General features: G+C 44.2%; 1 long non-coding RNA gene across 1 annotated transcript; it reads left to right on the top strand.

Annotated features, from left to right (window-relative positions):
- The first annotated feature begins 1,622 nt into the window (after positions 1-1,622).
- On the top strand, positions 1,623-6,637 carry LOC119455177 (uncharacterized). The gene is made up of 3 exons (XR_007467577.1): positions 1,623-2,205; positions 2,284-2,505; positions 3,895-6,637. It is a non-coding gene; the product is annotated as an uncharacterized LOC119455177 (long non-coding RNA).
- Positions 6,638-17,451: the final 10,814 nt, after the last annotated feature.

Genomic DNA, 17,451 nt, shown 5'->3' with positions numbered 1-17,451 from the left:
GTTTCCATAGGAAAGTCCCAAATATAGCTTGATCTGCTGCTTGAGGCCAGGAATTGCAGAAAAAAAGCTCACATATTGAACAATGCAAGTGCAGTAACCCTTATTACTTCCACAATTTTTCACCAACCATACAGCATGCTTAGGGAAGAAACTGGATTTTAACTTGATGAGGATGTAAGTGAAATAGTAGTGCAAAATAAAATACTGTGTAACAATTCATGTGTGTGAACATTCGAAAATAGTGGGTTTGAACATTCGAACACAAAATTTTTTAGTATATTGACCTATTTTTTTACCGTTGACAATGTAATTGAGATGTTCCAACATGTTAAAATAATCAAAATTGCTAATAAATGCATGTGCATATCATTATTTCATATTCAATTTGATATTCGAAGCTAAGTATTTGTATTAGAAAATGTTGATATTTGCACACCTCTAACAATAATGCAAGAAATACTGTAGGCAAAGGCTGCAATTCTGTAAGTAAATTCTGTAAGCAAAGAGCTGCATGCAACACAAATCCTGCTGGAATAGAAATGCATTTAGTTACTCTTGACTGTGCTTGTAATGGGCAAAATTATGTTGTAGAAATTGTGTGAGCGTGCACATAAAGAAATAAACATAAAAGTAAATAAGAAAGTACAAGTGAGCGAGCATTATCTTTGTATCTGTGGTTTGTGTATGGCACTGTGGACAAACTAGCCTGTGTAGCTGAGAATTCCAAGGCAGCTCTCCAGTGTCTTATATTGCCGTTTAATCATGGACTTAATAACATACAGTTAGTGACACCACGCAATCAAAAAGGACACAACATAGCATATCAGTGGATACTGGGCCATTGTGGCATCTATGGTAACAACCGTGCAGATGAGGCCGCCGGATCTGCCTATTATGGTGTCCAATATATAGCAATACAACTGTGAAAAACCGATGCAGCTACAGGGCTTTGCTCACTATCACGTGAGCTCACACTGGCACAGTGGAACTCGACGGAATTTATAAACACCCGTCTCCTCTGTTTGGACCTGCATCTACAGCTCCGTGTTCTGCCAGGGATATCATGAGCTGTAGGAACTGTGCCACCTGTGCCTCGATGTGGCCTTCACAAATGCCGATTCGTTTCGCATAGGAATGCCCGATAACTCTACATGCGACAACTGGCTGCGAGGAGATGATTGCACATCTTCTTTGTGAATATGTTTGTCTGAGTGTGCCTAGAAAAGAACTCTTAACTGAATTGAAGAGACCGGACATTTGCCCTTTGTTGCAATTGAGAATCCTCGCACGCTGGTCGAGATTGTCCTCAGCACATAATACGTCGAACGCGTTGTGCTTCTTGAGGACAAGTGGATTGAGTGAAAAACTTTGAGAAGTGTCGTGTGCTGCATTGCACTCACATGTTTTCTTTTTTTTTTCTGTTTCTTTGTTTTCTCATGTGTCTATCACATTTAACTACCTTTACCACATTGCTCCAGCACAAGGTAGTCAGCCAGCCTATGCACGGGCTAATCTCCTTGTCTTTCCCTCTCTTCTTCGTCTTCTCCTCAGCCTACAACAGTTCAACAATTTAACAGGTGATTAAATTTATAATAAACAATCAATGTAATCGATGTAGATTCGTTTGAGAAGGCTATGTGACCATTTGGAATATGGGCACTCACATGTATTTCTTGTTGCATCCACACACATCCACATGTTGGACAATCATTGTTCAAGATGCACAAGAAAGGTCCAGTGGCTGAAGCATCAACACCCTACAGATAGATACAATAAGCCACTATCTGAATTATACTTGATTGCACCTTTAAAGGGAGCTCTTGATGAATGCATAGCAACATGGTTAAAGGCTGTAGTGACCAAATTAATCAAGCGCAGTGTATATAGTAGTCTCTTGTATGCAGTGTGTTCCATCTTTCAAAATGGGGTTGTGAATGTGCATTTCTATACCATTGCATCCTTGCTTCATAGTAACTGTCACACGTGAAATAATAAGGCTTTCATTTTTTATAAGTCGTGCATACTAAAAAATATGGCAAGGTTAAATTCTTGTTGACAGAAACATGTTGATGCTTAATAACAAATCATTTCAGGTTCAGAAGACTTAAATGAATGCTTGCAACTGATGGACGCCATTGCTTTCTGAAATATTTTGAAACTTCAAATGAAGGTGAATAGGAAGAAGATGATGAAGCATCTCTCAAAGTACAGAAGCAAATTTTTGCATATCTACATTAGTGGCTGTATTGTAGTGTCTACATCTGTTTATGCCTTCTTCTACAGGGGAAGCATCAAGGTTGCCTAAGGAAAAGCTGGAGTCATCATCAAAAAATGACATCCTGGAGACATCTGGGAAAGAAAAAAGAAGCAAGGAATGTGCACGTAGGTAAGGGCCACCACATAAGCATGCTGACGATACACAGCTTCAGGAGGCAAACTGAGGAACTCGTGGTGACGGAGGCGTGCTATCAGAAACCTAGAAAATCCTATGAAGGACATGAAAATGTAACTTTAAAACTGAGAGAACTGAACGTGGGCCTTCAAAGGACTACAGCCAGTTTAGCAGACAAAAGTACTTGTACTTATTTATTTTTCTAATGCACTCTTGCTTTAGTTGGCGTCATTGGATGTGGGATCTTGTGGAATGTGTGGGAACCTGTCTGTAAGTTACATACGATGTCTGATCAGGAAGTAAATGTAGTGCCTGTTGGGTTTGGGGGGTCGTGGTCTATCCGAGTTCGACGTCAAACTGCGGGTCTTGTCTACGCAGCCGCTGCTACCAGTTGTTGGGGTTGAGGACGGACTTGAAGGCAGGAGCAGGTTCTCATTGAGAACGAAGAGTACAGGGTTTATTTACACTATTTACATCACGAGTATGAGAACGAGACGGTACGTCTCATCAGTCTAGCTTGACTGGGTCGGAGCATACTACATCGAAGCACTGGCTAAATCTCAGGGCCGATGGGAGAGCACTCGGCAGATGGGAGAGCACTCTCGATGGCCCCCAAAGTCTCCCTTAAAACCCCTCTGTCCAAGCTGCGGTCCCACCATCCTCCAATCGGAGCGTCGAAAGTCACCGATGGTCTGCGTAGAGGGCGAGGGTGCGCATAATCCCTCGGCGCCTTCGTTGCCCGACCACATTCGGAGAAGTGCCCTCGGGCACACACTTCCCCACAAAAAGGAGGGGACACTCGTGGACAGGTGGCTTCGCACCTGACTTGAACTGACGCCTCTGTTCCTGGAATGGGCCAGCTGGTCTGTCGAGCGGCCGTGAGAACTGCGTCTACTTTTCCAAGAGTCTCCTCTTCCTATAGTGTCGAGACACATACTCTTTGTAAGGTGTAGAGACATGGTGGCGCCGCTGATCTTTTCCCGGCGGGACGGCTTTTCAGCCTCCCGCTGGTCGCCGAACGTAACATGCCTTAAATTGCTTCAGCAGTGAAAATTTTTGTGCTATCTCTGTTAATTTGGTCCTCTACATGTTAGTAAACTTTATCACACCCATGCTTTACCATGGCCTAATGCTTGCACTGGAAAACTTGGCAAACTCGCCTCTTGGGCTGCGTGAGCCCATGGAGTGCATATTGAGCAGCCCTAAATATGATACATGAACAGGCACCGAGTAACGTGTCATCAAACAAGGTATCGCCTTGTTATCTGACTTAAGTGAACTAGGTGCAGATTTTACAGCTGTTATTTACATTGAACAAAGTCACTCACCAGCTCTAAACATTGCCAAAATCCTATCCAACGTGTTGCACTTACATCCAGAACTGAATTCACCTGTCATGTCCACATATGAAAAAAAAAAAAGCTATTCCCCTCATCATATATTTGTTACTTCGAAATGTGTTTCGTACAATTCCATCTTTGTCTTAGGTTGACATCAGACAGAGCCTGTTAATTTCAAGGGCACTGTAGGAAAGGACAAGCGATCACTCAAATAATCTTTCTTTGTGAAGGACCACCTTTTCATTGTCTGGGACCCTGCAAATATTAAGATCCATTCAATGTTTGTTGTTTGCTTTCATACATGTTAAGTTGCACATATCAGCTATGTCATGAATGTGTACTTATTCCTTTATGTTCCTCTGTCTCGCATTTTTGCTAAGTTATAGCCCAGAACCTAGCTCATTGGCCCAACCATCCAGCTTCCTTCTGAATAAATCTCTCTCTTCATTTTTATTCAGGCAAACACTGCTCCTGTTTCCCTAACTGTGAAAAAAAAAAAAGAGTTGCTTTTTGACACCCCGGAAATTTAGGTGGTGAGTGGGGGGGGGGGGGTAAGGTAATGTTCATGATGTGGTTTTCTAGAATTAAGAAGCACCATCACATCGACATTGATTTGTTTAACCCATGACATATTGAGCCTATAGTACCTGTGACATTGGTTACTTGAGCTTTTTAAACTGCTACAGTTACCTCATTTTGCAGAAGGCCATGCCAGAAGTCCCTGCGGAGTCACGTATGAAGACCTTGCATACGTTAGAAACGTGCAATTCAGTTCTTTTTCACTTGCTTTTGCAGGTGGCAAATAGGCAAGGTGAAGCGCAAAAGAACTTGATAGGATTGTTGACTGCACTGCAATCTATAACACAGCGCAAAACATGTAAATATATACCGGGCATTCCTGCTGCTTATAGATGCCCTTGGCACAAAATAATGAACACCGACCACAGAAATGAGAGTTATTTCTGGGGTTGGTGCTTGTGATTCTGTGCCATGATCATTCCCAACCAGACGAGTTTTCGTCAAACCCCAGATTTCATAGATGCCCTTCACCAGAATTTCCAACAAACACCAGTGGATGAAGAATTCACTTTGTAGCTGTAGCCCACTGGAGTCACTTTTAGAGGAAGCTGTCAACATGCTAAGTGCTCATGAAAGTTGCTTGTCAACTATAAGCAGGCATGGTAAGCAAAAAAACTGAACACCGACCATGTCTTTTTTTTTCCCCCCATATACAAGGCTAGCCAGGGTGCTTCTTCACAAATGACAAAGTGAACCCTAGTCAAGACGGAGTGTTTTAAGACATGCTTGAGTGTGAGAGTGCTTTGCGAAAGTGATTCATACAGACTTTGATCAAGTGTACAGATTTCTCCTCACAGGTTGGTTAAAATGCCCAGTTTTTATGTTCTGACCAGCGATTGAAACTGTACTGGTGAACAGTAATCCACAGACCGTCTGCAAAACCAAAAATTGATTGTTTGCAAAGTGGCCACTTAACCTAATCTTGCTTCTCCTCACCCTGACTAGCTCGATTACCTACGTATTTTTCACATGCATGGTGAAATACTGTGCCTCAGTAACTATGGCATTTCTTGAGCACTAGGTTTGGGTCTTTAATCCAGCTACAGCTGCTGCAATCTATTGAGGCGTAGAGCAAAAATGTGTATGAATTCAAATTTAGCTGAAAAAAAAACCATAGGTGAGCAATATTAGTCCTGAGCTCCTCACTACAGCATCTCTAAAGCCCAAATGCAGCTTCTGGACATTAAGTTTAGTCACTATCTTTTGCATCCAAAAATACAAAGGCACTGTGCTACAGCCAGCCCATTTTTTTCCACAGGATTATTGATTTCAACCTTGATAAACCTGTGCTGGCAATGCTGAATAGCCCCTAGCCTTAGATATTTGCCATCATTTATTTGCTGTAACAGTGCAAAAGCCCTCCACATTACCCGAAGAATTGCCATGTCTACATTTGAAGTGGACCGTCTACGGATAGAATGGTTCAGCTTCGAACTTCGCACAGCAAGATGGCCTGCAATGTGAGGCCATGCTTCATGCAGCAACACAAATGGGCACCCGAAATAAATATTTGACTACCTGAGCCAAAACTGTGCATGCAAAGTTTATTAAATGCCTCCCACAGCTGCGTTTGAAATATGTCTTCTGTGGGAACTCTCTTCAAGTGGAAAATGCTAAGTGGACTTTTGTCGTTGATGGCCTGGTACGACAACAGGATTGGAATGCATACATGGGGCTTTGATGGACATAATGAAAACGGTGTTGGTAGCAATCTGCTTTTGAGGCGTACACCCTGTGTAGGTTGTGCGGCCATGTGCGTCGAGAAACCAGAAACAGCTACGCACATCGTCAATCTGTGTGGGGGCTTCTCAGCGCTAATAAAAGAGGTTGCCAAACTTTCGCATGCACTCTGCTTTTCTAAAGTGATGCTTTCTTTGACTACCTCTTTACTTTATGAGGTAAGTCTACCTCTAACTTAAGTGATCCTGGAGTATAAGAAACTGCACCAATCCTGGAGATGGTAGAGTCAAAACCAGGCTATCTTTGAGGCTGTGTAATCAAAAGTGGTGACTTGGCGGGCCGATCCTGACAGCAGTGCAAAATTTTTGACCTTGCAAGAGATTTAATGTGGCAGGCCAATCCTGGAGGCAGCACAAAGATGTGGGTGTGCCAATCCTGATTTCTCAAGTGTTGCATGTGTGCCTAGCTTCTTTGCCTCTTTCTCCAACTTTGTGTCAGTGTCTTGCCAAGTAGACGTAGCGCAGGGTCTCTCACACAGCTGGGGCATAGAGAGGAAAAGTATTAGGAACAGTTGTCACACTAGCATGAAAGAGTTTGGCATTGCCTCCTATGAGTTTGGAGAGGAAGTACTTTATAGTGGTTGTGGTTCATATAGTTTGGCGCGACCATAAAGGACAATTCTCAAGGTCTCAATTGGGAGGTACGATCGTTCATGTCTCTGCAAGAGGCATAGTCGCATTAAAAGGACTCTAAAGAGAAAAACTAAATCTGTTTAATTAATAAGTATTCTTTTAAAGCTCTATTTTTGTTAATTTCACGGTGTTAGGTTGTTTATTAAAAGTATGTTGTGTTGCATTGCCCATTTCAAAGTGTTTTCTCTCATTTGGGCCGTTGTGTCTGAGTAAAGGTTCTCAAAACTTGCTAAGTTCACTCTTTAGCTGTTTTAGCACACAATACAGTCAATCTTTACCAGTAAAAAGTTAACTAAGCCCGAGCAGGCACATAAAAATTCATCACGTCAGGCGAGGCTGATGCCATAACTTCAAGGTGGCATTGCCATGTGCCTCTTGTTTTTGTGCCTTTTCTGGCTTACCAAGCCTCTTCTCATGTTAGGAGTACGTTTTTCGTATTGTAGATGGGTAATTTACTTATACAAGTAAACTAATTTTTCTTTCTAGGGTTTTTCAAAGGTCAAGTGCTACATTTTATACTTATGTGTAGGGTGTGCGAGGTGTTTTGAGAACACTGTTTCTGATCGCCACAGGCGTAACCATTTTCATTCTGTAGGTTTAGGCGTTTACCTTTTTCTTTGTCAACACCTCTGTTGGCTATATAGTACATTTATTTCAGGCTAGCAGCTTCCAGTCTGACACAGGAGATGAAACAGCATGCAGCCCTATAGTCGCCTCACACATAGGCCACAGCGACTTGGATATCACTGCTTTCTTGAATGTGGCAAGATGCTTTGTTTTCAGGGTTTTCCCTGAAATTTCCCATATGGCGGGAAATTTCTTATTATCACACTTTCTCTTGTCATCTCGGTGTTTGTTGCACTCTATCATGTTTACACGGGTAAGCGACGAAGTTGATCACAGCCTGCCCCTGTTTTGGTTTGGTTTGTCCACAGTACAGCATACGGGTTAAAAGCATCTCGTTTAGGTACTGAATGCCGCTTGCTGGTTTTTTACCATGTCGCTCTTACTAGGGTGCACAAGTTGCATCGTGATGTGTGTTAAAGCTGTTGAGGCTTGCAAGGACTGAATTTGTTGGTTTTATGCGGCCCGGTAAATCGTCGCACCAACTGTCATGCAGTTCATGTTTTTGAATCTATTTTATGCTTGGCTTTGCGCATGTTGAACTGTTACTAGTTGCTTCATGTAGAACTGTTGTTGACTTTTTTTTAAATATAGTTTTCACCTCGTTTATAATGGACTTAAACCATGCTGTGTTTTATCAGGATGATTTCCGGAAAATATGCTCCTCTAACAGCTTTATTCGTTTCACCCAAGGACATGATATTGTGGTTGCCTGAGAAATATTTTCGAAAAAATGTAGCTCAGGGCGAAGATTGCTGTTAGCTGCTGCATATTGTATTGCTGTTTCATTTTCGCTGAAAAATTCGCATAATTTTTGTGCAGTCGTTACACCTTGATGCTGTCTGAGCAGACTTATTACGCATATCACCTTATTGTGTGCTTTTTGTACTCAGTTGAATTCTTTCTTATTATCTTTTGCGGCGTAGGAGTGTGATGCGTATGCCGCAAAGGACTAAACCCGGCCTAAGCACATACGCAGCGGAATTGCATCAGCGGTGCAGCGCTAACTCATCCTCTTATTTATCTGTGAGTTTGGTGACTTTGTTGACTAGTTTATGTATTTCCATTACCAATTCATTAGTACTCTCCCTGAGACAACTTTGACTGCACTCATTCGGTGATGTCATGAGTATACATAGGAGCAAGATACATAGGGCAAGAGTAGAAGCAAAAAAACAAAACAAAAACAAAAAAAAACGAAAGAAAAAACAAAAAACGTCTGAGACATTGCATATGTCAACAGAACTGAAGCGGCTACTTAACACGAGCTCCGCTTCGTATAACTGGGCTTCGTTGCGCTTGTCTGCGGGACGCACCCGGCACGTGTGCAGACTCGGTTGCCACAACCTCCAGTAACATCGTGCACATGTCCGCTCACATAGAGAGGCTTGCACCTTTCCTGCAGCTGTCACCGCTGAAGTAAGAAAAAATCCCACCCGAACAAAGAAAAAATTGCAGCCGCGAACTTCAGCCATCCTTGCCCCAAAGTGTTGTCGTCTGCTACTGCATCCCGAGCATATTTTCGGAAGCGCCTGCTAGATGGCCATTAGTAGTGCCTCTGTAGGTGGTGCACTACGCGTATAGGCCGTCTTATCAGCGACGGGGAACGTGGCCTCGAACCGGCACGGCATGTCGCTCTCCTCGCCTTTTTGATTTGACAGGCTAGGTAACTATTTGTCACCGCCCCGTTTCAGCGGGGATGTCATTAAATCATCATCATGATATGTGCGGATCGTTTGGAATTTCTCCCAGCGGCAGCTTGGAGTGGTAGCGATGTCATTGCAAATTATTGCGATCATAGCATGTTCCGTCTGCGATTCCTGCAATGTCAAATGACTCAAGGTCAATGGCTACCACTGTGCTGTATTCGGCTGCAAAACTCACTTTCGGAAGTGAATGTGAAGTGCATTTTCAGCCGCGGCGACTCCGTGGATTCCGCCGCTACGGTTGCAGACAAGCATCCGCTTTGGATTGCCAGCATAAACAGAAAGGACTTAATTGACGCCATCAGCTTCATCGCGTGTATGTTCAGAAGATTTTCTTTCCAGTGAGCACATGGCGATGAACTCGGCACCCATGATGGACAAAGTCAACTATTTCTCCGTGCACGTCCATTAAAGTCATTCTGTTTAAGTGTGTTCAAAGATTATCATGCTTGGCAACATAGGTGGAAAGTTTTCATTTTTCCGGGGGGGGGGGGGGGGGAGTGGCTGACCAGCTTTCCGAACCCCACCCATGTATGCATATATATATATATATATATATATATAACCTTTAATAACAGTTACACTGGAAACTTCGTGTGACCTCGAAAGATTGTTCACTGAAGTGACAAGCTTATATGAGTATTTGCAAGACCTCAGAGTAGGAGACAATTCAGTTTTACAGCCCGAGTCCCCTCGCACCGCCAAGAGACTGGTGTCTCTTGGTTGAGCCATGCGACAAGCGGATTCAGTTAAACACGTTAGGGAGATACATGTGTTTTGCGCGTATTAAGTCGCACAAGTACACATCTATGAAAAAGCAATGTAACGCCTTGTAAAAGATTTAATACAAAAGATACAATCAAGAAATCTTTTCCTGACGAGAGGTCAGTTATTGATAATACATAACATATATAAACATTAAACGATATATAACAATTTCTGAACACAACTTATGACGAATTATTAGCATAAGTATAATGTGATTCCATAACGCCATAGTTTCATTACATGTCAAAGCATGCCTTATACCACTGATTTCGTTTATTTTCCGGAGGCAGAACAAAGGATTATAGAGTAAAAATTATCAGTGCCCAAATAAATAAACATATTAACAAATAAATAAATAAGGCAGCGATATCTCAAAAGCGCGAAAGAACTCGATAGCAAATATAGGAACAACGTGGATTGTGTTATTGAGAGGCAAATGCAGCATACGACGAGTAAAATTAATAAGGAATATGCACAGATAGACTAGGGAGTTTTACATATAGCGCAACCACGCGTCTTTTCTTACCCAAATGCCCTCACTCTGCTTGCGCTGTTATGGACACCATTTTCGTTCCTTTGTGTAACTTTTTTGTGTTTTCTAAGGCCAGGTGGTTTGCTTTGACTTGTAAGTTGGTGCCTTTCTCTCTCCTATTAAAGACATCAGTTTGTTGTCTGATGCGATGATTTCACCATCATTGAAAAAGTGTTCGTTCGGGCATTTGATCTGGAAATGAAGTCATCGGCAATCTTAATCAAATTGACTTTGCGGGAAAGTTCTTCGTGGGCGTGAAAAAATTGCCAGATGATTCAAACGGGCTTGTTCATACAGTCGTCAGCCGCAAGTACATTTTCAGTCGCCTGAAGGCAAGAAAAGGACCTCTCGGATGTGGTCGACGAGACCGGTATGCAATTTTTTTAGCTTGGCCATTTCCGGCAAAGGTTTCGTAGGTGTTCGCCCTTGCCCCCCGTAAACATGTGCACGACGTCCCCAAATGTCGACCTTTGCTGGCTTAAAATGTCAATCAGCATATACCTGCGCAAAATCAGGCGTCCTGGTTCAAGGTCGGCACCGTAGAACTATGTTATATATGCTTCGTCTTCCTTCCCTATGGCAAGCTGCTCAATGTGGGACTTATGCTGCCACATATCAGGTGGATACCTGTTGTTTAACGAGGACAGCACTGTGTCAAGTACTTCATAGAACCTCTGGCGGTACATGTCACTCGCTGATGGAAGCACGTGAGCTGAGGAACCTTCTTGATAACGGCGTGGAGTCTTCTTTCGCGTAGCGGCTAGAACACACGGGTCCTCAACTTCTACTTTTCCTGCCTCTGCCATACATATGTGGGTCACGCGCTTCATTTTGGAGTTAATCTGCGCCGAGTTCAAGCGTGGGCCATCCGAGGTGGCTGGTCCCTTCGCGTGTGCTGTCTCCCCGCGCGCCTAGTGTTATGTTTCCGCTGGTGCTTATACGGTGGAAAATACGCTTTCTTTTCAGTGTCAGAAGTGTTCTGGCGAAGTACCGATAAGCGAGGTGCCCACTGTTGGTTTTGTCGTTGGTGCTCATGCTGTGTTTGTAGCTGGTGCACATTGCAACGTCCGCAGCCGCGGTAGAAGCGAACTCGACGCCTGTTTTCTATTTCTCCTTTTACTGAGCGACAGCAATTGTATCGACACCCCAGGCAAATTTTCGCTGTTGTCGTCGCCGTGATATTCTGTATAAAGTCCAAAAGTCATATGAGTGAGCGACCCATACACTACGGGTGGGAGAAAAATCCCGTAACGCTGAGACGTAACACTTGATAGACATTATCTTCACACGCGCTCAATATTAGGGTTAGTTGGAGGTCACGTGATCAAATGCGCGCATGGGGAGAAGAGCACGCGTCATCTCATCTAGCCCTGCCGCAGCTGCAAATTACTGTGTGCGATTGACGCTTACGCGCCCCGCGTGCCGTATCCAATTGTTGGTAATCATTGGGGGGTGCAATTATCAAGGGCGAGCAGGGATGGCTGCTAACTTCATGCGCGCTGTCTTCCTTCTTAGACAGTTTTTCCGCGCCCCAAGTGTTGCAGATCGCATAGCCTAAGTTAAGAGACAGGGGTAATTGGAGATCGCTGACAGAAGCCGTCCTGTAGTGGACATAAAATATGCAGATGATGATGATGAATCTAATTTTCGGAGTCGCGGTGAATCGCATGGCTGTACGAACCGTTCGCCCCCGCTGCCGGCGTTCATCATAATGCCAGCGTTGTGATAGCGACTGCTCGTGTTCATCCAGCGGGATATTTACAGGTTTAGATGGTTCGTGCATTGCACGATGTTTGTTATTTTAATTAGTGAGTAAATGTTACTACAACTCATATAGGCGATATAACCAACGTACAGACTTGTGTGAGGGCCGCACTTTATTGCCGCAATTTTGACGAGCCTTACAAGGGACCGGGTCATTTTATCTAATTTTTTCAACTACGAGTATGAAATCCACCGTAAACCTCCGCGATCCCCTCCTCTCGCCATCTATAGCCGTGTACAACTTTAGAAGGCAGCGGCATTTGCTCCTCAAAGGCGGATTCACACGAGCATCCACCAATGGGCGTGCACTCTAGACTGACGTCATGAGCCGGGCGGCCGGTGACCCCGCCGACGGACGACATGGCAGCCCGCGCTTCGAGCTGGGCCGAGTCGCGTCAGCGGCACTATTTCTTTAGTCGCGGTGGAAATAGGCTGCTGCACTTCAGTGGTCAGGGCGGGGCGCTTCTCCTGTCTTCTTAAATGATAACCGACCTGTTTTTTTTAATTTTTTTTTAACAATTGCGACGCACAAACGTACGCTGCGCGGGAAATTTCGCAGTGGAGCGCGATCGCAATCACGCTGAACGCGATGGCTTCTCGGTTGGATTAAAAAAAAAAAAAAAAAACCATATTTGCTTTCAAGTTGGGGGTGCGGCTCTTACACGGATTTATACGGAAATAATCTTTTTCGTGTAATTGTCTTATGCGTCGCTATCATTAATACTGCTTCGCCTTTCCGGCAAAACTGCAGCCTTTTTTTTTTTTTTTCTGAGTCCTAGTAGAACCTCTGCTGCGCATGACTGCTATTGATTCTGATATCGAGTGAATCCGGCTTAGCCTCACTTCGGTTACTAAGTTAATTATATATATTTATGACCTCTGCATGCACGTTGCGATGTTTCTATCCCCAATAAATGTTGTAAATTATTATAAGTTTTTTTTTTTTGATGAGTCGCTAGCATTACCTACTGGAAAGAGAAGCAATGCTGAGACACATATCATTCACGTGCATTTCACACACCGTTGTTAAATGACTCTGCCGAAGGTGTCACTGAAGTATGCAGGTCTTTTTCAGTGTCAAAAAAGTGTGCAAAGCAATTTGTAGCGAGTTGAACATACAGCAACATATTGATTCTCTAGACATAGGCTATCCATATCATTAGAAATAATTGTTAGTTGGCTACCTCTTTCTCTTTCAAAATATCATAAATTTTGTCCTGTGTACACATTGAAATATAATGTGTCTGTGCATGGTGTTCACGCTGGAAATTAAAATAACATGTTGAAGGGTGAAAAAATACAGATGAGGGAGCCGCCGTTGGTGCTTCTAATGCGCTTGTTTTCCTATTGCCAGGATTTTCAGAAATAAAGCGAAATTATGAATAAAAGCCTTGCACGCCCGCTTCAACAATGATGCAGTTAGCTTTTAGCCACAGTAACATTTTAAGGGAAAATGTAGAGGCAACTCAAAAGAAACCATAAACTGGTTTGGGTAACAGGACTCTGGTACTGACATTTTAGGAGAGGGGGGCGGGGTCTTCGGCATCGCCGGGGGGGGGGGGGGGGGGGGTCCCGGAAAACTCCGGAGGGGCCTCGAGCCCCGGATCCCCCCCGTAGTCGGCGCCTATGCTTGGCAACCAACGTTCTAGTGGAAGTTGACAGGGACATATTTTGAAAACAGTACGTACCGATGCAGAAAATGGTGTGTTTTTTCTCCTTCTGCAACCAAAAGCCATGCCTACCGTGTGCCGTCCGCCCCTAGTTCACATCGACTCTCCCGCGCTTCCTATCTGGCTGATGCCGCGGATCGCCCGCTGTAGTGCTTCAGAAAATAAAGTTGCCGTTGCAGAGAGTAGTTCGTTTTTCAGCTCTCTCTCGCATCGGCGAGGGGCCCTTGCGCAAGTCCCACTCGAGACCACTCAACGTATCGCGTGCGTCTAGTTGATCGTGGCATATTCGCGGGCACTGTAATCAGGGTGGTTTTATCCACGTTGAAAGCCTTGCGTTCGAGTTATTATTGCGATATCAATTATATGGACACTCTAGGGCATTTATGCCGTCGGCGTCGCCGTGAGGTTCTCAGTTCTGTATAAAGTCTACGGGCGATAAAATCGCAGCTCGCCGTATGCTCTATGTGCGAGAGTGAGCCGGCAATCGCGGTTCAATCTCGCGCACGCAAGAGCGGGAAGGAAGCGCCCAGTCTTCCAGTCGCGCACAACGCTCCGGAGGGCGGGTAGAGAGGGGAGTGGTTTACTCCGCGCCGCCCGAACGACCGCGCGCGCCCGCCGGAGTGTTAAGGAACACTTTAGCCGGGCCGCAAGGCACCGGGGGGGGGGGGGGGGGGGGGGGGAGCTGTGTACTACGCCGCGCGCTTCGATCCGGGTGTCTGTATCTTGAAAACCATCTGCGGCGGGGGCAGAGTCCTTGGGCTGTGTTTTCGCGGCTTAGTTCGCGTTGAAACGAGCGAAGGTCAAAACGTGTTTGCTTGGAGCTTCGCTAGTAAGCTACGTATTGAGATGTGCGCTTGTGCAGCACACCGCGTGTACGGTGTCTAGTATCGCATGGCACATGGAGACACCTCCAATTCAGTGTTGCCAGGTCGTACGAGGCGGCGTAGCCCAAAGCCACAGAAATTGTAGCCCAAATGTAGCAAAAAAAAGCAAAAAATTTCGTAGACAAATATAGCCATTTTTATTTGCAGTTTTATTTCTGCATACATTTTCATATTCGACTACGGCAATCCTTTTTTGCACAACCCGTCGTAATAAAATGTCCGTGTTGCTGTGTGACGGTCGACCCTCGACATCAACAACAGCGACATCACGCTTGCACACAGAACACTTCCAACGAATCGCTTCAGAGGGCGAAATCAGTGTTTTTATTTTATATCAGATAGTACTAAGATATTATTTTTAGTTATTTACAGTAATATTGACTACGAACTCTACTTTTTAGCTGTCGTGAACGCAAAATAATCTTCAGCATCATCGAGTTCTCACGTGACCTCTGCCTACGACGTAGAAAAAGTTCAGCGGTCTGCGACGGCGACGCGCCCACGGGTCTTTTTGTTTTTTATGAGGCAAAACCAGTCTTTCGCGCTATGATATCTGGCCTTATTAGTCTGATCGTCCTATCTTGTTTTTCTTTTTTTTTTCTGGGTAGTTAGCTTGGCCCGGGTTAGCTGGGACACTCTTTATATAGTGTCCATTTACATCAACCTGGCCGCCATCTTAAGTCTCTAGCACGGCAAGAACATGCGGTAAAAAAAAAAAAGTGACAGACAACAGATGCCACTCACTGTCTGAATCGGTGTAAGCGAAGCTTTAAAATATTACTGCGCAAAACGGCACACCTGTGTAAGAAGCGCGCAGTCGTTTTTGGCGACGAGCACGTCCTGAACGTAACTCGCTTGAAATGGTAAAAGCCGCAACAGCGCACAAAGAGGTAAACGACATATTGATAACAGTGGTAATCCTGTGAAAACCGGTTACTGTCAAAAAGCAAACCGTGTTGCTGTGCTAATAATAATAATAATAATAATAATAATAATAATAATAATAATAATAATAATAATAATAATAATAATAATAATAATTGCTGGGGTTTTACGTGCCAAAACCACGATCTGATTAGGAGGCAGGACGCAGTGGGGCACTCCAAATCAATTTTGACCATCTGGGGTTCTTTAACGTGCACCTACATCTAAGTACACGGGTGTTCCTGCATTTCGCCTCGATCGAAATGCGGCCGCCGTGGCCGGGAATCAAACCCGCGTCCTCGAGCCAACAGCGCGACACCTGCTAAGCTAACACGGTGGTTGATGCTCATGTGACGTGGTGCACTGATGTCATCGTGGCAAACATGTTTAGATATTAGGACAATCAGTTTCTGCATATGTGACGTTACGTGCAAACCACCTATAAGTAGAAGCGCCAGGACCCACCTTGGAACTCGGGGTCTTGCTCCCATTCTTTTTTATACTTTTTAGCATACTTGACCCACTTCCCCACGGTTCGATTCTCCTCTCCGAGAAAAAGTCCAACCTATCGAAATGAATCTCTAATGTAAGCACGAACAAAAATTAATCTCGCAGGGAAAGGAAAATGGCAGTAAAGCTTAGCGTGAGAAACGCGGAGCCGGTCGAAAGCTGTGCCCGGCGCGATACTTCACCCAGAATCCATGGCCATTAACACACTGGAGCGTGTCTTCTACTCGTGCTCCCTTTCTTTCACGTCGACGCCACGATCGCCCGACCCTATTTTATTGCTCTCACTTTCTGAGCATAGCGCCAAGTAAGTACAGTGTACTGTGAAAAACTCTCTATTCCCAGGCTAACCCCGATGCCCGGGGAATGGGTGTCTGACGATGAAGCGGGGTCTAAGTTTAAGTGCATCAAATATCAAAGCCACCGGCTCAGACAAAGGCGCAAACAGAGGAAGGGAGGCGGATCTTGCGCACGCACACACGCACAGCCAAGCAGCCGGCTCCTCCAGCTAGAGCATAGCCTCCGAGATTTGTTTCTACTCCATCAGAGCCACCTCTGGAGCGTGGATTAGGGCGCCCCGTATAGCCCAAACAAAGCCAAGTCGCAGATTTTTAGTAGCCCAAATATAGCCACATAGCCAACTCGCCCAAGTCGACTCCAACTTTTTTTTTTCTGTAGCCCAATTTGGCTCTTTATAGCCAAACCTGGCAACACTGCGAGTCTAATTGTTGTCACTTGAGTGATAACTTGAAAGTGTTCAAGGCTAGATATACAATAACAACACGTTGCACGTATGTTACGTATCGACATTGTTCAGACTTTACTCGCCTCCTATTTCGATCGCAGGCTGAGCTGTGTCAGCGCCTCTAGGCCAGTCGCGGTTCGATATTGCGGCTATATCGAAGCTCAAAGCTTAGTCACGACACGCCACGAAGTTTTCAATCGCAAAAACTTGTTGAGACTTCTCAGGAAAACGCGAAAATTACCACACGTTGCCAAACAGCCAAACTTGAACAAATTAATCTCCCGAAATAGTTATGTTGAAAAATGCAGCATACGTAACGCTAGAGCATTTCTTGATGTGAATATTTATCTTTGTCACCATTATTGTATCTATATATATTTTGTAGTATCTATTTTGCATATTTCCGTATATATTTTGTAGTATCTATTTTTCATATTTCTGTATTTGTATATATTGTTTCCATAGATATATTTGTAGATATTTGTATATCTATTTGAATATTTGTTTACTATGTTGTAGTACATTCACTAGTATTGCACTGTTATTTTCTATTGAAATCTTGATATAATCCTTGTTGTATGCCATGTATATGGGGCTCAGGCACTCTCAAGTGAATTGTTTTTCACTTTCTTTCCCGAGCATGC

This window comes from Dermacentor silvarum, chromosome 6, assembly GCF_013339745.2.
Source record: "Dermacentor silvarum isolate Dsil-2018 chromosome 6, BIME_Dsil_1.4, whole genome shotgun sequence".
Lineage (NCBI taxonomy): Eukaryota > Metazoa > Arthropoda > Arachnida > Ixodida > Ixodidae > Dermacentor > Dermacentor silvarum.
This window is presented reverse-complemented; position numbering and strand designations above follow the sequence as displayed.